Genomic DNA, 27703 nt, shown 5'->3' with positions numbered 1-27703 from the left:
TGTTTGTCACATGCTCATATTTAGGCAAGTTCTATTATAGCCTTCAGATAAGCATATGGACAATGATTATTTTAATAAACCACTTATTTGGCATGCTTAAAAATCTTTACCCTCACTGTAAACATTTTTAAAGCAATTAAAACTAAGGACAGTACTATTGACACAATTTTCTTTTGAGGGGGCTCTGATAATCTGGACAATAATTTAATAGTTGTGTTTGCTTTTTCACTAGTTTTTGTGCCAATTAAGGCTACAGGGCTGCAGAGCAAGGTTGTTTAATTAAGAAAAGGTAGCTTAGCTAATCCAGCATCTTTTATTAGAAAAACAATTTAGAAGAGCGATACACAAGTGTAAAGCTTGAAGCATAGACTGTTTGCCCAAAGGCGTCTGCTGTTGTAAACTGTGTGTAAGGCTGTATGAAGTGTACTGTATTGTCACAGTTGGACGTCAGCAGACTTTCTTAAGATTTATACCAGTATATCTTATTAAAGAAACTGGTCCTGTAGTTAATTGCACAGGAATTTTTCTTCAGCCAAGCCTAACAATCTCTGCCACCTAACAAATGACTTGTTAGAAGAATGGACACAACTGTTGATCAATTGTTTCCTTTACTGACTCTCAGTATAAGTAACTTCTGATAATGAGTCAGACAGAAGCTGCTCATAAGCTTTCTCAGCATGACTCTCTAAGAAGCCTTTTTATAAATGGATTAGTGGCATGTTTTTTTATCCTGGAGCCCACCCCTAAGCTTAAGAAGAGACCTGAAATAGAGAGCAGAAGGTTTCTTAACTGAAGGGGGGTGGGAAGATGAAAAATCAAGGATACACTCAAGCACAGCTCTTCATCTGCTGGCTTGCTTGTATTTCCATTCCTCTAGACAAAAACAACTGAACCAAAACAGCCCCCCCCCACCCAACACAACCAAAAACCTCCACACCAACAAAAACCCAACAACAAAAAGAAAAACCTGCAAGAAAACCCCCCAAAATAAACAAAAATACCACCCCAAACAACAACAACAGCATCATCAAAATCAAGTAACCACCCACTTAAACAAAACCTCCTAGCAGCTTAGAGGCACAATGCAATAGCATTCAATTTGCCAGAAACTTTGTGATTTATGATATAAAAATCATTATCTAGATAAGCAGGAAAATTTGCCTTGAAGTCCTAAATTACTGCCCTCAAAGTTCAGATTAATTTTTTATGTGTGATAAAACTCCACTAAAAAAAAAAATAACCGTCTATAGCTCCCTTACCCTACCCTCCACCCCTGAAGGCAAAACAGCACATTCACAATTACAATGCTCCTACTTCCAGGGTACGCAGGCTATTTCTCTGTTTGAGTTATTAACAAGCCTCTACTGATGATACTTTTGTCTAATGCAGAAGCTAACCTCAGCTTTATACAAGACAACATCAATTTATTCAGCACATCTGTCATGTACGCTCTGAAACATCCATAGATGGTTTGGAATATATTATGGGGTTTTTTTGCTCGTCCTACAAAGTCAAACCTAAGCTTTGCTGCTGCTTCTCTGTTGATAGATTTTTTTTTTTTAAAGTTAAGTACAATCACTTGATGCCTATTTAAAAGCCATACAGTAGCACAGATGTAACCAAGAGGAAATCTGGTAGCAAGGGCAATGTGTCATTACTGATAAATACACAAAAGAGCATCACTCAAGACTACTAGCTGAATATGCAGGCCTGGGAAGAAGGTTGTCATTTTTAAGCTTGTAAATGGAATAGTTTTAATGCTTTAAGCATTGTTTAAATACAACTAATAGATCTCTAGACTGCCTTCTCATTTTCTCCTCTGAAGATGCTATTGCAACAGAGGTTTGGTAAGACAGATGTTTGCTGTTTTGGAAGTGCTGTTTATTGAACCTTTTGCTGTTTTCTTACTTTGAGCTTCCCTTGTCTTTGCCCTGTTCCCTGCTGTTCCTTCTCTCTCCTTTGGATTGTAAGCTTGCAAGAGTAAGGACCACTATCTTGTGTGCAAACACTCCCAGTGGCCACTAAAAATTGGTCTCTATGTGGACCTGAGCAAAAAACGGGTTGTTTTCAGCACACAAAGCAAGTAGTCTTCTGACTTGATGCAAATAATCCCAATAACAAAAAACCCCAGCCTCTACCCTCATAAACTTTTGATTCACAAAGTTTTAGTGCCTCCAGTTCAAAGAAAATACAGCCGTGCTTTGTGAAATCAGCAGCTGGCGTCCAGCGCTGCAGACTCTTTGCTCAGTGTTACCTGCTCATGTTCGCTTCTCTTTTGGAGAATGGCAGAACACTGAATTGCACATGGTAAAGCGAACTGGTAAAAGGGAGAGCACTGAATATGAATTTTTTAATCAATAGTGTATTAGACCTGGCTCCTCAGACCTTATTCAGACAAAGCTGAGATCCTCTGAGGTCTTCGACTGAGTGAAAGAACATGACTTTCCTCTGTCTATGTTTGAATAAATTAAAGCCAAAACGTAAAGCTTTTGTAATATACTCATTGATGCCAGTTCATTTATCAGGGAAGATAGGAAGGGACCCGACCCAGGAGTAATATTTACTTCAGCCACAAACACTCTGTGCTTATAACGAATTCATCATCTAATTTTCTACGTCCCCTGTGCTGAGATCTGAAGAAGCTTGCTTGCTTTTTTTGCCTACTGTTTGGCACAGAATCCGTTTAAACTGAGCTGGACTATAAATGTCATGATCACAAATCTAGTATCTAGCTGGCACTAGGGAGAGAAGAGTTTCTATTTTTATAGCTGCTCTGGGCAGCGTTAGCCAGTGGACATGCTGCTGCTCTGACCATCCTTGGGATGTCCTTCACAGGAACATACCTTTTACTTTGTGATAAGCTATGACAAGGCCTTAAGGTTTGTCAGGATGTTCTTCTCTTCCCCTCCCCTCTCCTCTACAGTGTATTGAAATTGCTTGTACGTATAAATGAACAAAAGTCAGAAGCAGCTGCATCTTCTGAATGGAAATCAGACAGGTTTCAAGCAAAGAGGAAGACACTTGCTGAAGCCAGTAAGCGCTGTGAAGAACTGACACCTGGCAAATTCTCTTGGACACTATAAGCTTTTAACATTTTTATTTTTTTACAATTTTTTTCTTGTCTCTAATCACTGTCCAGCTGTATTCAGAGAGAACTTTTTTTTTCTTCTCAAGTAACAAAGTAAAAAGCAGCTTAAGTAACTTACAGAGAAGCTGTAATGAACTTGTAGACATTTAAGCAGAAATTTCTGGGTGTCAGTTCTGACAGGGAGAAGAAAGGTATGTTGAATTCTTATTCCCATCAAAACTATTGCACAGATCTTGAATAAATACAGTGAGGAACAACTCACACTGTGAGATGGAACAGAGAGATGGATGTGTACACGTGATCATGGTATCCATGCCATTAAAAATGTACCTCTGTTACTTGCTGACTTCTATTATGTTAATTATCTCCTTTAAAATAGGAAGTTTGTGAATTGCATCCACAATGACACTTGGAGCACTGAGAATCACAAGAAATACTGATATGATTCTTTGGATAAGAACTCCTCAACCAAAGTATTTCTAACTTTACCACTGTCAGGTGATGTATGCCATATAGCCTCTTCCTGGGGTGGTCAAATACCAACAGCGATTAGGCATTAGACATTCAGTTTCTACAAAACAGCAAAAATCCTCAAAACCCAAGAATTACTAATTTAAGCCAGAAAGATGCATCTAGTGTGTACTACAGTGTACATGAATGTCACCATTACAGAGATTTGGTCTTAAATATGCATTTTGTTAGAGAGCCTAAAGAAAATTTTTAATTTTACCTTAGCATGTTAATTCTGCCTTGATGGTTGAACAAATGACTAATTCTTGCCAAGATACCCTTGTAAAAGCAGCTGTTGAAATCAAGTGGTTCCTTCCCACCTATTTTTAAGATTTAAGTAAACAACATTTGATCCAAGTACCCTCACTTGAGAGTTTTAGACTGAGCTGCAACAAACTGAAGACAAAATTTGCAAATGTTTTAAGACAAGTTTCAGTGCAAGTAAAAATATAGCACACAGTGAAGTGGGGCACCCGGCTCTCCCTCTGTGTTAACTGTAAGTTAAATACTGTTTACACAGGCAGCATGCTAATCATAAATTCTCGTTGAACCCTGGCTACTAACTATGCTTTGTACTTATTCAGAGCCTTACATCTGATCTTCTCGACGCCCTCTGCAAACACAAATTCATTTTCACAGCATTGTAGGAGTAGCTAACAATTACTAAAGATACCAGATCTCTGGGGTAGAAGTGGACCTTCTGTGTAGTAGGCTAATACTCAACAGCCTTCCCTAGAAGTAAGGGAAGATTCAATAACACTGCTGTAGACCATAGGAATCTGGTAGTTTCAGCTGTACTGGAATTTTTATGTTAAAGGTAGCATAGTGAAAATGAAGCTATACTTTCCTTGTGTTCTATTCATAACAAAAAAAATTTATTTCTCATAACTAAAGGTCAGACTCTTAAACCAGTGACACAAAGGCATCCCACACAGCAAACCACAGACCAAAAAAATTTGAAGAACAAACATTAGGAAGGTCAGTCAGCTATCTTAATGTGATAAACTGTTTTTGACAACAAATTAAAACAGTTGTTTCATGTTTGTAGGCAGCTTTTAATGGCTTGATCTTCCATTTTAAGGTATTGGCTCAAGATTTCAGGTTTATGACAGGAAATGTCTTTAACTGTTTTTTCCTCATGTTTTTGCTTAAAAAAAACCCAACAATGATGCACTGACTACAGAAAAAGATAACTTATGTCTTCATTGGAGTCAGTGAAAAAATGCCTCAAGGCGATTATCTAGCATAAAACATAAATTATGTATCAACTATTATGTGAGTAGCAATGTGAAAGTCCTCCAAGTAATTGGTATGGCTAGCAGATGGTAGAGGCTCAACTGCATTAAAAGCAGCAATGTGAGAGACCAGAGTCCAGATTAAGATTCCTCTCTAAAAACAGTATATGGGAACAACTAACTTCTCCAAATATTCATATGCATATTCATATTAATATAAGCACCTACTACCTACTAATCGAATCATTATCAGTGCTAAAAGGACACATGTAGTTTTCATGTTGTCATGGCCAGAGTTTTACTGAAAGGCATGGAAAGCAACCACTGAAATACAAGACATTATGGAAAACAGATCTAGTCTCTAACAGTCAGATGAGCACAGTTTTCTTGTTTTTCCTTTAGCAGAGCAAACTGCAGATACCAAGATCCTCAGTTGCGATGAGGATTACAGAAGTGAGTTTAAGCTCTGTTTGTGTTCCTGATGGTAAAATCAGCTTATGCTAGTCTGGTCTCTCATATTTAATAGGAAACCCTACAGTCATCTCTGAACTTGTGCAGACTGCCAAGAGCCTAGAAGCACTGGTCCGGCAGAGAAGGACTACTTGAGCAGTACATGACTGGCCCCAACACTCTACCAACATTTGCATGGGCAACGTGAAACAAGTTGGTGTTAGAAACATCAACAGGTCTTTCTAAACAAAATGTACATGTAAACTGGAGACCGAACAGTACAATACCAACTGATAATACCATATGCTCATGATGTCTGCAGGAATTTTGCTATAGTTTTCAATCCATATATTTTCTTCCAACTTTCTCTCTGACACTTCGCTTAGCCCTTAATGTATCTACTTGCCTTATTTCCCTTTCTCTTTTATTCCCTGCTGGGTTCACTTCAGTGCTTCCCTTCCCATGTCTTCTCTATTGCTTGCCTAATCAAATGATCTCCTTTCATTTTTACTGAGCACCGCCTACTTAAAATTTAAACAAATGAAATAAACTAAATCAAATTAAGTAAACCAAATCAAAAAGCCTGCTGTCCCTATGTAATGTTTATTCTACTTGTTTATTTTAATCCATTGGTCTACTCTCTGGCCTACTTAAACTGTGAAGTCTTCAGCCATTGACTACTGTTTCAGTCTGTTTATACAGCACCTAGTGAAACAAAATCATATTCTTAAATGGCATCAGGGTCTTTACCATAGTAAGGATGATCACCACCAGGGCAATAATACAGGTCTAGGCATATAGATAGAAACAAAACTAAAGAAAAGTAATACAATCACTAACAGCAGTTAATGCAAAGTATGTTCTAAACATTGACAACCCCCTCCCTCAAAAAAAAGAAAACCAACAAAACTTCCCATTATTAAAGTAAGTTCCTTTCTCAGAAACTTCCCGTTCAAAGCATTATAAATTATGCCTGTTTTGAGCTGAAGTTCCAAGAAGTTTGAATCAGTTTTACATCTTCCAGCAGCTAATGAAGACTGGATATGCGTAGACAAAACATTCTGCTGTTATCTCAGTAGACCAAAAAAACAAACAGAATATTTTATAGCTTAAAATAATTCTTCTACAAAACATTTTTAATACCATGTGATCATGCTAGGAAAATATGCCAAGTTATTTTGTCATTTTGGTTTGAAATACATACATGGCTCTTCTGCCATTTCTCAACACACTAAATTTTTCATTGGGCACACAAGCAGTTGGGTGTACAGGTGGTTAAATGCTGCTGAATATGCAGTGTTTTTAGGACAGCATCCATCTTTATTGGATAAGAAAATACTCCCTTTGTGTGTCATCAACATTTTAACCAAATGTGAGCAGTGTTCAAAAGAACAGGTCTGACAATAAAAGTGGAGACGAGGGCTTTATGCTTAAGTTGTGGATTCTGGCCAGGTAAAATAGTAATTCTGCACACGTGGGGAAATGCCTATTACAGCTCTGCAGGCAAGGCCAGGCCCATGAACATTGCAGTACCGATGGCAGTGCACAGGCTCCCACCAGGCATCCTGCCCTGCAGCGCACGCCACATCTGGGCTGCGGTGCCTCTGCATCCCCTTCTTCCAGGCCTGTAGCACATCAGACCCCAGCCATAGTCCCCCTTTACAATGTTGTTTCCTTGTGTGCATATGATTATTCCTACAGAAAGTCACTGATGTTACCCGAATCAAGCACACAGGCACTGTTTGCTGCACAAGCAGCAATTGCAGAACTTACTAGTGCATGTGTCTACTGCACTACTGTGGTCACCACACTTGTGGGTCTCCAGCCAGTTTTCTCACACAGTACAGCACAACAGTGAGGAGATTCCAGAACTAGTGCTATTGTATTGATATTTCATCTTGCTGAGCCCAGAATTAAGGTGCTAAATATTCTGATTAGGCAGTGAGCATACGGGTGCTTTATTATATTCTGCTAATTACAGAATGGAACCATCCAATACTTCTCTTTCCAAGTCAATTTAACACAGGATGAGATGTTATCACTTAGAGCCATATCAAAGCAAATAAGAAAAAAGTTCTGGTAAGCTTTCAGAAAGACATTAATACCAAGCCAGTAAACAGCTGATTCAGAAAGAAACAAATTTCCAGAGAATCAAGAGGAATCAAAGAGGGGAAAAAATTAAGTCTCTATTTTGTCTTTAAACATCAGACAGTTTCCTTTTCAGGCTTTTCTAATTGCATTTACTTTCTAAAAGACAACCTTTTTCTCCCTCTCCAGGATATCCATTCTCCATTACGTCCAGCATATTTTCTTCCAAGTTTATCTATCCCCTACTACTGCTGGAACAGATCCTCCCACTCTTTAATTTATTTAAGCCCATGCTGAGATAATGCAGAGGTTTTTATCTGTGTACTATAGATAGGGAAGTGAGAAACAGGGAGTCTAGATGGCTTGCTTGTTAGCACAGAAAGAATTTGCATGAAACGGGGAACTGAACACAGATTTACAAGTCCTAACTCCAATCAACATGACAGCCTTATTTGTGACCCCAGGACACCAGCCTTTACTTTTCCCATCCAAGTAAAGAGCAGGCACGTAAGCCCTGCTGAAAGATCTCCAGATGGGTTGATCATTCACAAACAAGTGTCTGTGAATGAACTATCTACAGTGGCCACTGCTTACCACCATCTCCACTGTCTCTTTGGCGTGCTCCATGGTAGCATCTTACTTCCTGAAGCCACAGACCTCACTGGCTTCGTGCTCGCTGCTTTTCCCATGAGCCCCATAGTACACGCTGCTCAACTTTTGTTTCATGCAGCCTCTGATCTTTCCTCTGTAGTCCAATTCTGCTGTATGCTGGATTGTTTTTTCTCGGGGTATAAAATAGGACTTACGTGGTTGCTATGTCCAGATATCTAGGTAACCCAGTAAGTTAATTAACCATTAGGACTAACCATGGCTGAGCTATAGGTAGAATAGCAGTGCTTACAAGTAAATATGGGGATATGACTCATCCCCTTTCCACCAAGTACTTTGGATCAGCTTCTGGAACAAGGTCTGTAAACACGCCATGTCTCAACTTTGATTCACACTGAAGCCTTTATACCACTTACTTCCAGAGGAGACCTGGTAGCCCTAGACAACTGTTCAAGTTGACATTTTGAGCAGTAGGGGCCACCAGTATTTTTGGCCTCAATATTTTAAAGCATAGGACATAAACAAGGCAGTCAAAATGGCCTGTGCATTTAATAATTTTGCAGTGTTATCTTCTGCTGCAAATATGATTCGATTGTCTTGATGATTTCATCTATCCCTTGATGTCACAAGTGCTTTCTAATTTTTTAATCTACTTGTTCAGCTCTGCCTGCAATGTATTGTACAGCCAGCTAATAAGATCATTGTCAGTACAAGCCAGAGGTAGAAACCTCTCTGGTAAATCTGTGCAAGGCAACGGCATGGCTTTGGGGGTAAAGCTGTGCTAGTCCAGCCCAACCCCTATCTCTTAGAACATAGGATGCATTTTGCAAAATACCTATAGCTGGCTTTGCAGTTTTACAATAAGTGAAGGTCTATGACAGTACGCTAAATCAAGCGCAGAGCATAACATTCCCCACAGAAGGTTACATACCTGGTTGGGGAATAGAGCTATAAGCTTTCCATCTCCAGTGGCTGACCATTGAGGAAGGTTCCTTCATACACTTGGCATGTGTGCAGCAGAGACAATAAGGCTTGCGCTGGACAATGGGGAGAAGCATACCCAAGTAATACCCACTATTGTTTTTATAAATAAGAAACATCTGCTTTCCTCAGCACCATCTGCTGGACACCAGCAGGTGCTGGAGACCATCACAGAAAAGCTCTACTTTTCTGCAAGTTTTTAAACCATCTACTGAAATAAAAGAGGACATTTTTCCCCTAACAAATCTCTCTCAGAAGGTAGAGTCCTTATTAAATCTTGGGGATTTTTTGTTTTGTTTTGGGGGTGTTTTTGGTTGTTTTTTTAAAAAAGAGAAAAAATGCAAAAAACTACAACTGTAGCACCTTAGTAATATTCACCTAACTTCATTTACCATTCCTATCAGTTCTATAGGTCTTTTCACTAAGTAGCTGAGCATGCTCTCCTGGGACGGTAGGCCTGTGGATGTCTACACATATTGTTATCCTAGAGTGTTTCTGGGAAGAGGTAGCTGAAGATATATACAAAAAAAGGGGGAGGATGAAGAGATGGTCCATACAGAATTCTTGCACAGTGTCAAGCCTGCATGTCACACTTTGAAAGTGGTAAAGGAAAAGGGCAAGGGAAAAGGTAAATGTTAAATAGGGTCTGTGACCAGAATGCAGCACTATGGTCATCTAACTTGACTTCCTGAATAACGCAGACCAGTAACCCAGACATTTCAGAAATTGGCATGCCCAAAAAGTGTTTGCACCAAGGATTTTATTCCCAAATTATCTGGAGACAAAAGAGCAAACGTTAAAGAAACATTTAGACTAGAAGTGATTATACTGCAACTGAAATTGCCTTCACTTTTCTTGCTGCAACTGTTTCACACATGACAAGGCATCTTTAATTAGAGTTGAGGACCATAAGGAGTAGAGCGTAGCAACATGCATTCGCTCTTTTTGTACAGAAGCGCTCTGGGATGCAGTGTGCCAGTTACAGCTTGACCGGGGGTTTTCTCATGAAATTATTTCTTTTGTCAGAAACTGGTGACATGAAGAGCAAAACTTTTTATGGAACAATATGAGGCACAAAACAAGTTGCATCAAGAAAAATGGAATTTCCAGTTTAAAAAAAAAGATCAGACACAGGACTAGAGGCATAGAGAAGAAAAATAATAGCAGAAAAGTCCAGTGCTTAAGGCATTTTCATAACATGAGCTAGTTTCAGGTTCCCCTTTTCCTGGTCAAAAGTGAATGTGCCCACAGAAGTCATTCTTAACGCCAGTATACCAGGTGGGTGAGCTTACTAGCAGGCTTACTGATGGGCTGTTCTCAGTTTCTTCTACTGCAGATCTTTTATTCTCTGTAAACAGCTAATATCCACTGGGCCTCCCTGTGAAATGCTCCCACAGTCCAGTTGCCACAGAACATTCATTTACCTTGGACGTTGGACCCAGTGAGGTATAAACCCTCTTCTGCAATGTGTATTTCTTTATATAAAATGAAACTATTTTAAAAAGGTTTTTTTTAAGAAAAGATACCAGAGAAGCCAATAGTATAGTGGATATTGGCGCTTACCCTGGAAAAGGCAGACTCAGGTTCAAGTCTTTATTCTTGATCTCTTGTTATTCCTCCTACCTCCCCCTCCCCACACATTAAAAAAACCAAAACAAAATCCAACCAAACAAAAAAAACCCCCAACAAACCATGAAGGTAATGGGCTTGGTTTTACCTCAGTATGAAACTGGATTCCCATATCCTACCTCCCCCCACTTCAATCAAGCAGTAAAATATTTTTGCGCCAAGCCCTGCTTTCTGTAGTTTTGTTTGGCTAGAGCAATGCTGCACTTGCTCCACGTGCCTAAGTAACAGCCACGGGAAAAACTTGTGAAAGAAATTGTGACACAGGACTCAAAAAATCTCTGAATAGAGGAATTTTTACACTTAGACTTTCAGCTGAAAATTGAAAGCTCAGGCTTCAATTTTGCACATCCGCTCTGAGCCCAGGTGTGTGCTCACTCAATCCTATATCTAATTGATTTTAGAAGTCTGGAAGAACTTCTTTTCCACTAATCTCTGTTGGGTCAGGCAGGACAGGAAACTTTGCAAGTATGATTTTAAAAAAAACCCCAAAACACAACAAAAACAAACCAACCCACAACCCCTCCCCCCGCAAAAAAACCCCACCCCACCAAAGACAAACCACCCAAAAAACCAAACAAAAAACCAAAACCAACCTCCCCACCCACCTTCATCCTTAATTCATGTTTTGAGTAAAGCAAATTAAATTATTTAGGGCTGGAATTTCAAGGCAGCCACCTCTGTATTGGAAATAGTGTGCATTCAAGCAAAAGGCATTTGTTTTTCCTTGGATACTTATCTCTTTCCAAACGACGGATATGCAAAAAGGGCAGCTGCAATGGCTGCTAGATTGGTTTTGTGCCTTTAACTGATTCCTGACTGACTTCTGCAGGTTTAATTATGATTAACTACATGAGTTATGCCTTCTTGAAGTGCATAACTCTCTCCTGACAGTTTCATGATTGGCTGCAGGGTCAAGGAGGAACCTCATCTGTTAGCTTATTCTAAGATAAACTCCAAATGGTCTAAAGGTCTCATTTTAAACAGGGGAGCCAACTTCTGGTAGCCAGTAATTGGGAGGGGAAGTCACATGGTTTCCTAAGGTTGTTGAATATTTCAACATAAGGTTTTATGGGAAAAGGACTTTGATAAGAAAAATAATGCAGCAGCAGACTTCAGCATGGCTTTGTTTTATTGCCAGTGCAAGTAGAAGGCGAATCTTGAAATGTAATGATTTGGAAAGCAGCGATGAAAAATATCATATGTTGTTGCACAGTACATTGTTTTAGATAGGGAGCACATGAACCTGGCTCTGAAAATATAATCCCATAGGATTATATGCAATGCTGCATTAAAAAAAGATTCAAAAAGGAGCTAGCATCTTGTGACTAGGGTGCTATGCTGAAAATCAAGATATGGCCTCAGCTTCTTTTTGGTCACATGTCTCCTATGAAGGGTAAGTCAGTTGAACCCAAATTCTACAAAGCATGAACATTTGTATATATGTATTATAAATTTCAAGCAACGTGCAAGGCACCCAAGTTAGTATGGGGATGCAGTGTCTGTTCTTATGCTGAAACATGGCACTTCAGAAGCAGTTCAGCAGAACGAGTTTGGCATACAGAAATTTCCTGGTATCCAAAAAGGTAAAGATGTGCATGTGTCCCCTTCTCTCAAGCTGCCCTTCCCTTCTCAAGCAGCTGCTTTTATTGATCCTGAGCTTACCTATGTCACATTAAAGACCCAGCTTTGACAAGCTAGGAAGAAATGAACCAATAAAAGCAGCATGTTTTAAGGATACAGAACAGTGGGGAGAAACGCATTTGAAACAACACTCCCAGTAATGCAGGTGTGCTGGGAAAGGCAGAAGAGGTGGTGCCCTGCCTAGTAGTATGACAGCACATGGGAATGGCATTGAGAACACCAGTCACGCAGAGGTGTGGTAGAAGAGGAAGCCTAACCCACTGCAGCACTCAGAGTAAGGATGAGATTTAGTGATCTGGCAGAGATGAATAATGATCAGATTCCTCCAAGACTGGTGATGCACAGTGAATTCAGTGAATTTAAGTCACAGCTGGCATGGGGCCAAGGCAGGGCAGAAGACAAATTTACTCCTTATTTCTCCAATAGTGCTCGTGCCATCTGACAGCAAAACAGAAAAGATATCGTGCAGAAAATTATTTGTTAGTTTTGTTACCAAATTCATTTTCAGCTGGATCAGGCCAACAATCGTGTTCACCATACAGATGATATAGTCAACACAAAGAAGGATCTGTGGCTAGGGATGGGGGAAACCCACCCCTTTTATTGATGAGCCCCAGGGACATGCGTTTAAAGCAAATATGAAACTGCACTCCGAGGGGAAAAACAAAGGTAGCTTTTAAGAACTAGGTGGTCTGGAAAACCTTTCCTGCACAGCTTTGTTTTCAAGGGCTAGGCCAGCTGCCTTGTGCAAGATGATCACAGGTTCTCAGCCACACAAGACCAGGGTGGGCATGAGGACACCAGAGAACTCCAGGAGGCGGCAGCAACTGAACTGTGTGCTCATTTGTCTCAAGCCAAAGAGAATGAGCCCGTCACTGCCTTGAAGGAGTGCAAGGAAACCCATCTAACAGCGTTTTCAACAAAGAAATAAGACATGCTTTGAGCACAGTTATTTCATGTGCTCACTTGAGGAAAGAGTCAAGTCTGAACATGTGTGATTAGCTAGAGGCTGAGCAAACTGTGTGGGTCTGCTGGGAGGCGTTAATGTATTTGAGAAAGGATTATGCAGCACTGAAAAACACACCGACTCTACTCGCACAGCTTTTATGGACTTGTTCTGTTTTCTCCAGGTTATAAGGTTGTTTTGCAGCCTGGGTCATTGACGTCAGCATGTCACAAACATTCAACTTTGAATCTTTCCTGACAATGCTTTTATGCACCTGTGAGCTAGTAACACATACAAGCACTAAGAAACTGGTGAAAGAGGCTCTCGTTGCCTCCATGAGAGCCGATGAAAACATGGCCCCTGAGGAAAGGCAGCCAAAGCACTTGGATCCGAGAGAGATGTTTGAGATGAACTGCAGTCTTCAAATATACAAAAAGTAACTGAAGAAAGGTAGGATTTTTTCTTTTGTAACAAGGCAAGAAGTAATGAGCTTAAATTGCTGGGAAGGACAGTGAAACATGGGACCAGTTTACCAAAAAAGACTGAGGACTCTGCTTTAAAAATAGGTTAAACGATTCTGTCATGGATGATTTAGTCTATTTGGATGGAAAAGCAAGGAGGAGGATTTCTAGGAGTCTGAGGTAGTCATTGATATATTCAAATAAGGGTCTTTAAAACTGAAGCATGGACAGCGTCACACTGCAGCTGGTATCCTGGCATAGAGCACAGTCAGCTTCAGCTTGTGGTGGGGCCTTTTTTCATTGTGACTTCAGGCACTCCATAGCTCTGCCTCATTTCTGCCATAGTGAAACAGAGTTCACTGTCTTGCCTCAAAATGTAGAAAAAGAGATTGATTAACTGCAGGCAAGAGTTTTTTCACTAGACAATTTGGTAAGTGATATTCCGTGCCCAGGAAGAGAATCTAGTTGACCTTTATTACTTGTCTCCTCTAGCTTACAGTCTATAAATGGTTACTCAAAAACTTATTCCTAGACATATGAAAGCAGCAGATACATGGAATAAATAAATGGAACTAGTCTTACACTAATTAGTCTGTATTTTAAACAGTAGTTAATACCATACACCCATAACTGCTTTGGTCCAGATCTGGTACTTTTTTCAAAACAAAACAAAAAACCTCAACTTTATTGTTACTTGTGGCAGCTGGTGTTATGTATGTTTACCATGTGTTTCTTTAAAAAAAAAAAAACCACCACAAAAACAAGACCAAAATCAAAACCAAAAAAAGACCCAACAACAAAACCCCACTCTTCAGCGTCTTAAGATTTATATTGCTTTTCCCTGATTCATACCAGATTAACCTTTTGAAGCCAAATGGACAAAGAAAAAAAACTACCATTGTTTGGGCTAGAAATTGTGAAGTACAACTTCTATTCCAAAAAGCTGCTCTTGGAATATTTTGCATACTGTTACCTGATGTGTAAATTCCTGTTATCAGAAAAGTGACCCACACAGAGGCATGATGTGGATATGATTCCTTTGAATAATGTATGAGCTTATCTAAGCTCAGGGGCCTAAAGAGGTCCAAAAACAGCTATGGAAAACTCCTTTTATTATTTGTATACAACAAAACATTTTTCTTCAATCCTGCACGGTTCATACACAGCTGTCCTCTACAAGCCGTAGAGCTGTAAAAAAAAACAACACAGAGTCTATAGACAGATGAAGTGCACTCAGAGCCCTTTCCCCCCACCTCAAAGTAGAGATTACCTTCAGTTCATCCCCAAGAGATCCAAATTTACATTCAAGAGTAGCAATGAAGTTCTTTGGTACAAGATGTAATTAATGCCAACAGTTAAGTTTGATCCTTTTATGAATCACAAGTGTATGGATAATGAAACCACACCTACGCTACATGAGATGTACATTTTACAAGAAATTTTAAATGCTGTATTACAGAGCTTCTTGCTGTTTTCTCTTGATCAGCTGATACAGTTGATTTCAGATAATCAAGGTATAGTGAGTTACTGAATTTCCCTCACATAGCAGGCCCTATGTTTCGTATGATTATTTTTGGTTGGTTTTAGATCATGACATTGTCTGGCACATTTGATAAATAGCTTTGCCAAAATAATTTTTGTGTATGATTCACAAATTTAAAACTGCTTTTCAGTTAGGTCTAAGGCTGTATGATAAGTTAGTGAAACTGGCTCTCCCAGCTACTTCAGCACACAACATTTCACTCACCTCGGAGAAAAAGAAGTTCAACCCTTCAGAATGAAAATGCAGACAAGTTTCCTATACCCCAAACAATTTCTGTGATAGAATTCAGTTTTCTGTAAAACCACTATAAAATAATGCTATATTACTATCAGCAAAGCTTAAGCAGACGGTAAAGAAATTTGGTAAACTTAACAGCTTCCAAACTAAAGTAGGACCACATTTCCATTTCCCGCTTAAAAAACAGCTGTGTTTGTTTTAAGATCAGATACTACATATTTCACCAAGCGTGAGGCTTGGAGGATGCATCTATTAAGATATGAAGCTGTCAGTTATTGCAAGCTTCCTTGATGCACGTGCATTAGACAGCATCCATTTGTGACGTCCACCATCCTCTGCCCCAACACTGAGGAAAAACCTAGAAGAGAATGAATAAACCTGTACCAAGTTCTTAAACTTTAGTAATAGTGCAGTCAAAGGGAGGAATTTCAGACACAAGGTCCAAAGGCTGCAAACCAGTTTCAATAACTAAAACTTGCTGGAAGCAGGAATCCCTGTGGGCCATACTGGGATTTGTTTCACTGAAGAACCTAGTCAGGGTCACTTGGCTGTTTCAAAAAAATTACATCAGAAGCAGAAAGATGACAGGAGGAATGAGAGAATCGAGGAAAAAGAAAGTCCGGTAGAGAAATACATACTCTGACGTTATTGCTTCATTTAGATCTTGTCTAGTCCTAATTAAATAACATCATATTAGAAACTTGCAAAAATCTGTGTTATGTATCTCAGTTGTGTTGCATCTGTGACAGAAAACCATAATACTCAAAAGGTGGGAAAAAAATCTTCAGAAGCATGCAAGTTAGATGAGGGAAAGGCTTGAGTCAAAGTTTGCCTTCAAAGTAACAAAGAGGCTATAGTCACAATTATTTAACAGACACTGCTGGAGCTGGTCTAGCACAAAGGAAACTTAAGAGTAAAGAGATCAAAGAACAAGCATGCTGAGGAATATCCTACAGGCAAAGCAAAGAACGGGTGGCTTTACTTTGGTCAAGTGACTAATTATTGGTAATATAACATGAAGTTTTGAACACATTTAGTAAAGTCTGAAAGCAATGGTTTCCTCAATTCCTTGACTATAACGAAGCATTTAGAAAAAAAAAAAAACAGAAGACTTATCTAACAAATGCCGCCATTTAATAAAGCAGCCCCTCCTACTTATGACCACTGAGGCAAATAGTTTGCTTATTTTTTCAAGTCCTATGATTTCTCCAATTGTTGATGGATGACTGATTTCAAGCAAACCCTCATTACTGCACATTATTCCTCATCTCATTCACCTACTGCAGTTTTCACAAAAGCAAAAAAGCCAAAGCAAAACACCCATAGGTTATGCTGATCAGAACAAATTATTGCCATTTTTTTCTACTAAAAAAACCCCAAGACACTATTTTGATGTTTGTTATGGTAATGGTGCTGCTACAAGGATTTCCATACATTTCCCTTCTGTCCTCAAAACAACTTTCCTGGAATCATCACGATACAGGTACAACATGACTGGTATTCTTATTTTATAGGAATCAACTGCCACATCTAAACGCAGATGATTATATACTTGGACAAAGATGAAGAAAAATCAAGATAAGTTTTTTCATTCTTTTAACTAATGCATATTTTTTGAAAGAAAGTAACAATATTGAGTGCAGATATTCACCTCAAAGTGGATGGAATATTATTATGAGTTCAGCAAAAATATTGATACAGATAATATTTTCCAGATGTAGAAGTGAATGCAAAAGACATTATCTTCTAAAGAATTTACAGTGTTATGGACAGGCCGAGTAACTTCTGTACATTTTTGAGAGCAAGGTTTAACATGACTGAGATTAAAATATGTAAAGAAATATTTTTGGGACTGCATGTCTCTTCCGCCTGGGCAAAACAATGGATATTTATTTTCAACAGTTAGAGTTTAGAAATTGTAACTCATATCTGATGTCAAAATGCAAATTAGTCTCTATGATCATCAGAAAAATAGGGGAAAAATGTCTAACTGTGCAGAGGAAAAAGTAAACCAAAAATAGAATTATTTGAAAAAGTGAGCAGCAGCCATTAATTAAATTGAGTAGACTAGTGATAGATGAGCTGCCTGTGCCTAAAACATTCCCAAATATTCAGAATCCACTCAGTTTATGTGAGAAGTTCAATAATGAAGACAAATTAGCTTTCTTACAGCTATCTGAGATACAACTGTGCTTTGCTGGAAGCAGAGACATTGCAGGCAGCCAGGTAATTCACAGAAACAACGCTGCCATGGTCAAGCACTGTCAGGAGCCCGATTATTCTGATAAAGACCAGATGAGCCACAAACAGTATTACTCCCCCTCTGCAAACATTTAGCTTTTATACCACTTCTTTTTAAAAATAATTACCCAAGTTAAAATGAAGTCTTTTCTATGTTTTATGTAAGTTCTTGAGACCCAAAAACCTGTGTTTATTGTGGTCAGCGTTTCTTGGTGCAAAAGTATTTGTAAATGAAGTATTTAAAAATATATTTGGCTATACTGAAATTATTTTAAGTGTGAAAATAATTACATATTTGATATTTCAAATTGCATGTGGTACTTTTTACATTTATTTTGGTTACCTTGACTCAGATTGGTAAATTCATGTTGCTTGCTTTATTATTAAATTATCAAAAGTTATAACTGATGATATACAGTGTAAGTAACCAACATTTAAATTTCAATGTATTCATATATAAAATATATATATTAATGTATTTTAATATATTTTCATAACCAACACAATTATGTAAAAAACCTTCCTGACATTTTGCTTCCAGATTGTGGAATAACAGAACAGGGAGCAGCAGAAGCTTATGCTGTACTACTGCTAAGAAGTGTTAGTATGTAACCTTCTACAGTAAGCAGGTACTTGTGAGTAAAATTCATAGTACTGTGTTTGGATAAGAGGAAAAAAAGGCTTTTGATTTATTCTTCCCAGTACTCTGAATCACCATCACCATTCAAAAAGAGCGTGTTATAGTATATTATTATACCAGCAATAATTATAATAATTTGCATTCCTATAACATCTTTCTTGCTGAAGCATCCATAAGCGCCTGTAATTTACATGCGGCCTGCAGACTTCTTTTTGTGCTCCTAGGCATGACAAAAAGAAGGAGCAATATCAACACTGGTAAGAATATAATCACATGGAAACAAGTAAATTCCAGCTCAGGACTATAGTCTGTCCCGAGATTCCATAGGTATTACCAACACATTCCTATGTTGGGTTAGCAATGACCCACAGTTTAAGTTAAGCTTTGTTATTTTGAGCGAAAAATGCCTGAAAATGAAAGTTAGGGAGTCTTCATATTTTATCCAGGCAAAGAGAACACTAATGAGCAGCTGGGGGTAAAGTAAAATAGTAACCTACTCAGGTTTCACTGCTGCTTTGGAAATGGAATAAGAACATCTTATTTCTACTGCCCTAGAACTGAATATAATCAGTAAAGCCTGGAAATTAGGTAAGAAAGAACAAATAATTGGCTAAATGTTGTATCTCCCATTAAAGAACATTTTAAGGAGAAGTAAACAGTACAGAAAATTAGATTGTCTATCAAAATTCACCAACATAATTTAAGATTATGTGAATGCAACTGCTAAATGCACATTGTTGTGAAGGTCCTTCTTAAAATACTAAACACTGGATCCACATAGAAGTTACAGTTCAATCCTGAAAAAGGACTACATTTCTAAAAGAAATTAAGATGAAGAGCAAACAGTTCTTTAGTTTGATCATGAACATACTGCCCTGAAGAAAAGTTTGAACAGGGAATTAAATGAAGCAAAAAAATTCCCCTCCAAACTCTGGGATATTTCAGCTGAAGATTGCCCACTCAACCCCCCCCCCCCCCAAACATCTGATATTCAGTATTAAAATATATTCTGAATTTGTTAGATAAACCAGTCTTTGCTCAAAACAGTAACAAGAACTTTTTGAAGACAGACAAAAAATTATTTAAGTGATAATATCAACCGCAGTGTCAGTGCTACAGTTGTTCATTTACATTAGATTTGAATACAGTCAACTCAGAGTGAGTAATATATCTTAATCCTCCAATATTTCAACTAATTGGCAAAACTCAAAAACTTGTGTTTCACTACCATAAACTGAACTATTACACTAGATGCCTATAATAATATGCATACAGGTAAAGGCAGTGAAGGCAAAAACTGAAAATCCATAAGAAATATAGTTTTTTTGGTTAATCCTAACTAAATCAATAAATGACATAATAAAACTATGTTCACAAAGAGCCCCTTGAACTAATTCTAATTCTGGAGCACACAGTAACATATGTTGCCCAACAGAAGAAAAAAAAGTGGTTGTCTTTTTCAACTCTATTTTCTATTTACGTTATAGTAGACCAGAAGTGATCCTAACTCGGAAACACAGAACCAAATCCTGATGAATTTTAGGAATACCTGGATATGTTGTTTCTGTTCTTTTTCCATAATACACCAAACTAAAGGCTTGCAGCCACTACCACTGGACTGTGGATCCTATTCAATTCTGATCTGAACTCATGTTTAACTCTCCATTATGAAGACCAAACCTTCCAGAAATGTGTAATTATCCTCATATTCAGAAAGGAAATAAAATTATGTCTCTGTTTTTAAGCAACATAACAGGAAATTGCTGTGGGCTTGTCCACCATTAGTTTGATTTTCCCTTCATCCAGGAATATTCTTGATTGCCCTAGTGCATGGACTGTATTTAATCACACCTTTTCTCGCAAGCACGTTTACAAGCTAATAATTTTAGAAAGTACCTCACTTGTGAGATTCACGATATCTAGTCAGCGGCGATTGCCAAGCTTCCAAGAAGAAAGGGGTATGGCACCTTATCTGACTGTCAGTAGCCTGAAGTTTCTTTATTCCTTGTTTGGAAAGTAATTGCAAAAAAAAAAAAAAAAAAAAAAAAAAAAATCACAATTTCAAAGCTCAATTTTAGTTCCTATTCTATCCAAATAATGTCACTCTTCTCCTGCTAAAAAATACATCCTGCTCCTTCCAGTGGTTTGGTGCTCTCACCTGCAGCAGAGAAGCGTAGGATGCAGCAGGCACAGCCACTACTCTGCAGGTGCCAGACCAGAGCACTTCAAATTACGGTATTAGCATAAAATCAAAAATGAGGTACCCTGGAGGTAACTTGTCTCGTTACTGCACAGTTACAATTAGAGCTGATTGAAAGCTACAGGTAGGGCTTGATGTTGCCTGCTGCTGTCAGTAGACGGCTGGGTCACTGCCACCCCCCAGCCATCACTGTCCCTGTGCACCAGCGAGCTTCACGCAGCCCCACGGTAAACAGAGCTGGCGGTAGTGCGTAGCTCCCAAACCAGCAATACACAAAAATGGCAACAGCTGACGAGAGAAGTAGTGAAATCCTGTTTTGGGAGGCAGAAGAAAGGACATTTTTTTCCAAAATGCTCATTTGACTAGCTTAGAGTGTTTTCATTTTTTCCTGTGTGCAAAGGTAGCTGAAAATGCTTTGAAGATTATTTTTCCTTTAAATATCCTGAAAGTAATTTTCAAGGAGAGGCATGCTGATCATTCTTAATGTTTATAATGTGCATGCACATATTAAAAAAAAAAAAATATAGGAATGCCTGAACAGAAACTCCCAAAAATGCTGATAACACCAATGTACTTTCATGGGAAGTTCTGCCTAAAAAATGACATTTCTGTACAATTATACTAAAGCTAATGCGGTGTTCTACACTCTGAATGAATCATCACTTCACGTATTTGACTCATTTTCAGTTATCGCTCTGTAGCGTATTGATATTTATTCAACCTGGATGGCTTAACTTAAACCTATTTTCAATTCAGCACAATTTCAAACTACTTATTCATGCCATTAATAACAAGAAGGAAGTGATATGACAAAGACAGCTAGCCTAACAGCCCCATAAACTGGATTCAATTTAAAAACATGGCAGCGATCTTTAATTAGGTAATTTCAAGAAGTTTAGAAAGAATGAAGCATGAAAGTCAGGCTGTGAAACAACTGGTTTGAAGTCCACCAAAAAGAGTGACAGCTCTTATCAGCTGCTGAGTATTATGGCTTAAGGAAAATGCAACAACACTTGCTTAGTCTTTCATTCATGTATTGCAACTTCTTTTTTGTGTGTGTGCATGTATATATAAAAAAATACAGAAACCTTCAGACACATTTCTGTAAGAAGCAGTTTTCTTGCACCCAGCATTCAGATGAATAAGCTGAGAAAAAGGAGGAATGCATTCACTTGCATGCAGTAGTAGTGGCAGCAGCACAAAGCAGAGCTCTGACCCTTCCACTGGACATCGCTGTATCTCGAGGTGTTGGGTGTGTTGCCACTGATGTTTAGTTAGCGTATGTTCGTAGAAGCACCAAGCTAGTGTTGCAGTATTGCAAATGTATGCAAATTTACAAAGACTGTTTATATACTTGGCCTGGGTATTTCGGTAGCTAGAAGTCTTCTTTAAAAACTTCTTGTACTTATTTGTATAAATTAAATAATTTTTCATTTCTGTTGGCACAGTAGGATATGCAACAGGTAATCTATTCACAGCATAGTCCAAGTACAATTAAAATATTTTAAATTTAATCAGTTAAATATTTTAGTTTAAGCTATGGGAAGCTCATTGTATGCTCTGCATATCCAAAATATGGGTATGACAAAACCAAAATACTAATATTATAGGTCTAGTTCTCTCCAGCTAAAACTTAAATATTTCTTTGAAACAAACAAAAAAGGACATGGCCACCAATGATAATGGTAAGATAGCTGTAATCTTCCTTGTCATCATAACTGGCAGAAAGTGGTTTACAATTTGATGTGTATCTGCCAAGAACAAAGTCCTGTTTGTCATTTTAAAAATGGATACAGTAAAGTCTCTTCCCAGTACAAGGAGCCTGAGAAAGTATATATAATTTATATTGGTCAAATGGATATGCTGATTTTTTAAATTGGACAAGAACAATGATGGCTATTAGTGAAGGTAAATGTTCCAAGATTACATTATTTTGAAAAAACTGTCGCACAAAAGCAAACAGACTGAGGCACACCTGACTGATGTCTTATCATCTAAGGGTATCCAGCTTCTTCCGGTTATTAAACTTCTCTTGCTTTTGGCTATAAGGAGCTTTGTTCCATCTCGAAACTCTGGTGGACCAGCTCCACGCTTGCCTCACTACCTTTTGTATCTCTCTGCAGATTTCTACGTCCAGAGCTTCAGCAGCACACGGCGCACCGGTGTACCTCACTCCCTTCCTGCTTTGCTGGAGGGTGCACACCCAGCCCACACAACCAGAGTTCTTAGAGTCCATTCAAGTCACAAAGTATAATAAAGTTCAACGAGAAATGGACTAGAAATTTGGATCCATAAGGGGTTTTGAACGCTTGCTAGATTCAAGTATGCTATAGCCAAGATCAATATAGATGCAAGAGTTGTCTTAGAACCAGGAAACGAGCAAACAAATGAAAAACCACAAGCAACCCACAAGTTATTTTTTAGAAAAGGCAACAATGCCCTGAGCCAGTTTAGTTAAAACCAAATCCCCTCCCTCTCAGTCAGTAGCAGAATTTCTATGGGATGTGGTATACAAAAAGCTTCTCTAGCTATAAAGAGATTTTTTCATATTAAATATTTACCAAAATTTGCAGTCTCACTTGCTGAAGTAATTGGTGGGCAGGGGCAGAATTCAAACTCAATACTATAGGGAAAGAAAAGCAAACTTGATAAAAGTCACTTAATAAAACAGGACTACAAGATAATAGCCCTCTGTGGTCCCCATCTTCCCCAATATAGAATAAAATGAAAAATTAGCTTTCTGTTTATGGCACCTGAAAGGGATTTCTGCTGAAATATATAATGTATAACCAACATCTATAAGTTTGAATCTATTTTAGAACATTCACTTTAACTTTGGATGATTTTGATTTGAACCTTTAGCAAAAATCAAGTAAAATTTTATGTTCAAAGTAATTTTGAAACAGAATAAAAACATAATTGCATCAGGTGCAAGATCCCAGTCTTGATTTCTAACATGCTTCATGGCATATCAGTACCTTATCAATCATTAAGAACTATCTAAAGTTGTTAACTCCTGTCTTGGTCTCTATAGTAGATATACCATGACTGCTCACTTGTCAAACTCACCCACTTACATTACTGGACAATCTCCTGTGGCATCTGTATGTCATGTGAGCTATCCTCATTCAGGTGAGATCTTCAGCCACACATAAATCAGGTTACCTACCAGGCACTTGACATGAACTGAAGCAGGTGTCATACTGTAAGGTATTCTCACTTTGCCATATACTTGTCACAACCACATTTTACCTTTAGTCCTGCACTTAAGCTTGTGAGGTCTTCTAGGCTGGGACCATTTTTTTTTGCCTGCAGGAGAACTCACCTAATGGAGCTTCAGGTTCTAGATTTTGCTTTAGTTTATATCACATATTACAAGCCACTTTATATCAAAGTAATACAACTGTAGCAAACTCAGAAAGCAAGTTCACCTCAGAACATGGAACAGATCCCAAGAAAACAGAAAACAGAAAAGCAACCTTTGCCAGGAACCACTTTGTCTTCAGAGTGTCCACCTCAAAGTAAAGAGGTATTCCGACAGGTCATCAATTAGGGGAAAAGCATATGGAAACTTTCATCTACATGTGTCAAAACAACATGCATAAGCACACAGCCTCATGGCTTCCTTGAAGAAATATATAAAGAAAATAGGCTAAGCAAAGCATGAGAAAAGAGGACCACGACTGACTGGCCATAAATGAACATTTTCTTCTTCTTTCTGAAAACTAGCAACATGACTGAAGTGTGACCAGAAATCTCCATGTAGCATTGTTTTCTTGAGATTGTTTTGAAGAGGAAACACCTTTGTTAGCTTGGCACAACCAATGCAAATCAATTCTGATGTCTCCAAAGGAGATGTTCTTAAGGACTAGCTTTAGCTAAAGCCACATGACTCAGTTGCAAAGATTTCAATAATTCGTAGTTTGTTCACCTGCTTGAGTCTAACAATCTTCTGCTCACTCCACTCACCTGGGGATTTCCACCCACCATGTACATATTAACAGTATGCAATTCTGGACATATTGCAGCAACTCCTGCTTACTCTTAAAGCTGCAGAAACTAAAACACTCTGAATAATTTAACCAGAGTTTAGAGTTTTTATATGAGAATGCCAAGATTACACTCACAGTAACCAAAAGCTCTCAAAGCCAAATCAGAGACTTTAGAAGTTCCCTGTAGCTGTTTTCTCAAGCTTTTCTTTTATGTGGCTTGGAACACCTCCTGACCAATTTTCAAGCTATTTTATCAACTATCAGTCTGTAAAACCTCTTGAGAATTCTATGTAACTCCAAGTTACATCCAGGCAGTACATTTTGATCCACCTCCCCCTAGGCTAAGCAAAGGTTCAGACCTGTACTTAGAGAATTAACTTTTTGTCTACCACACATTTGGGTTAGTAAGGTAATACTGAAAATGTTGTGCTTCCACATACACTTAGCACAAAAAACAGAAGGCCCCTTCTGTATTGAGTATTGTCTATTTTTAAAAGAAGAGAGGGACCATAATGCCTTCCAAGAATGCTTTTTGTCTAAGCTGTCCTCTGCCATAGGAGAACCAAGGTCTCCTATGCTGACACAATACCATTGTTGTTGTCATCAGGATAACATTGTTGTCATTAAGTAGGAAAAAGTCCATAATTTCTGATGTAAGAGAAGTATTCTCAATACTGCACTTGGAAAAAAATAGAGTAAATATAAGAATAGCCATACTGGTTCAGACTAAAGGTCCATCTAAACCTGGATCCTGCAGCAAACAGCAGCCATAAGCAGCTGAGGAAAGGTTATATGATACTTCCACTGAGTATCCTCCTATCTCTGACTGTTTCAGCTCATGTTCTTCCCTGAACCTGATGCTATCCATTTAAGTCTTCTAAATACTTATGCATGCTTTCCTTGACACGCATATGTCTGACATCCACATCATTTTTCAAGGAGTTCCACAGGTCTGTTCTCTATTTCTTGAGGAACCACCCCATTTCGTTTTGAGCTGGTCTCCTATTAGGTCCACTCCGTTGGAAGGGATTGTAAACAACCTGTGTCTATCAACTATCTTGATTCTACTGCCAACTTCTAGGCAATATCTTGGAAATTGTGTCTTTTTCAGGGTGGAGAAGTCTAAATTACTCTGTCATTCTTCATGCAGATGCTTTATAATCAATCATCCCTGCCGCCTTTTTTGAACCCATGCTAGTTCTCTGATGTCCTTTTTGATATGAACGAAAAGAAATGTACTCGTTACTCAAGAGTGTGGATGAACTGTGCATTTACATGTTGGCACAGTGATGTCTTCCATTTTGGCCAACAACAACAAGTGAAAGGTAAAGCAACAGCTTAAAGCATTAAAAGCACATATGAAGCAGGACAGAGGTAGAAATAGAGACACAGATCCCAGCCTCTAGGCTAGTACTATAAGCACTACAGTAAACCGAGCAAGGCCCCCTTGTTTTCTACTGTTTTCATAATTCTTGAAAACACTCATGCAATAGTTCCTGAGTTGTTCTTGGAAAACAAGCTTTCCTCCTTCTCAAGAGAAGCTTAAATGCTTGGATTGCCCCAGATGAAACATTCAGATAAACAGGATACTTTTTTGCTTTTATTGAAGCACATGGTTTTAGAGCAAGGTGTTTTTGTTAAACACGACTCTGAGCCCATGGGAAATTCACCTGTGTACTGAAAAAATCAAATCATGATATGGCAGCTCGGTCAGCATAGCTCTGTTTCAGTAAGCCATGAATTTTGCTTTCCTAATGGGAGTCTTGCTGCCCAAAGGGAGTCTCATCAGTAAGGAAAGTGCACACAGACAACAAAAGTTCCAAGTAGTCAGGTTTAACAAGTCAAAATGGAAAAAAAATGCCATATCTTCTGTCTTATTGCTGGTTTCTAAATCTACTCCAGACTACTGGAAGCAATTTACTCCAGTTTACTATAAAAGAACAGTGTATCACAGACATTTAATCATATACACATGGACTAGTGACTTGCTGTTTGAACTAAGTCAACATGCAGATCCTTACAGAAGGACCACGGAAGGCAGTTTCTTGTGATCTCAGACACCTGCAGCGCCTGTGTGAACCTACTGGGCAGAATGATTTGTGTATAAGCATACTGAATAACTTGTATTTAAAGACTGGTGAAACAGATGGACAAAGACCTTTCATCCAGCCCATTAGTTCCTGGCACACATTGAACATGCACCTCACGATGACTAACACACATGTATTTATGGGATCAGCAATCAGCTGAGTATTCCAGGAATGTATGCCATAGAGTCGTGTTAATAAACTTTATTGTGTCAACTCAATTTGAAGTTTCACAGGGGCTGTAAAGTATTAACAAAATATCTGTCTTTTGTCTGGAAGCAAGGAAAAGACTAATATCAGTCACTAAAAACTGTGCAAGTACAAACTATATGCTGCCCCAGTCAGACTAGTGAAGGAGGCCAGAACCAATATAGTATCATTGCTGTGATTCCTAAACAATGGATTATGTTTATTTAGAAAGGACACCTTTAAACCAAAATTCAAGCCAAGCACACCGTCATATAGAATTGGAATAGGTTTAGAAAAAACTAGCGGTCAGCAGTATTTAAAATTCTGACAATAGTCAAGAGAAAAAATAGGACCAGCAAGCATACAAGTTACTACAGGCCCATTTAAAGAACAATCCTGGCTCTAGAAGCATTTTTAAGAAACAGAGGAGGAAAAAAGTCTTATGTATAGAGAAGTGTTTAAAGACAAGACAAATTAAAACAGAAGGCTAAATTGTTGTCCTCATTCACAGGAAATCCATGGCAGACCCAAGAATGGAAGTTAAAATTCTTTTTCCTCCAGGCTTTTGCTCTAATAAGATATAATTTTTTAAAATATACATTGTTTTATGAATTGCAGCAAATTTTACTATCCAGTATGTCCTATAGAAGCAGTTTATTAAACTGAAAGACCCTGAGAGCTAGCATGCTCTCATGATTTCCAGTAAGTCTCAGTATTTTTCTTGCATTTAAAGGTACAATAACCATTACATAGTAAAACAATAACGACTTCAGGTTATTGTATTCAATGAAACACACACATTCCACACTAAAATTCTTGTTATAAGTAAAATAGGAACTACCCATATTACTAAAGTTCACTGAACACTGTTTCCCATTACTTACAACATTACTAAACTAACTGTTCCGGTTGAAAGTTTCCAGTCTTTTTTTCTGC

The sequence above is a fragment of the Phaethon aethereus genome (genome assembly GCF_964289735.1).
Source record: "Phaethon aethereus genome assembly, chromosome: 1".
In the NCBI taxonomy this organism is placed as follows: Eukaryota; Metazoa; Chordata; class Aves; order Phaethontiformes; family Phaethontidae; genus Phaethon; species Phaethon aethereus.
The sequence above is the reverse complement of the archived record's forward strand: the minus strand, read 5'-3'. Positions refer to the sequence as shown.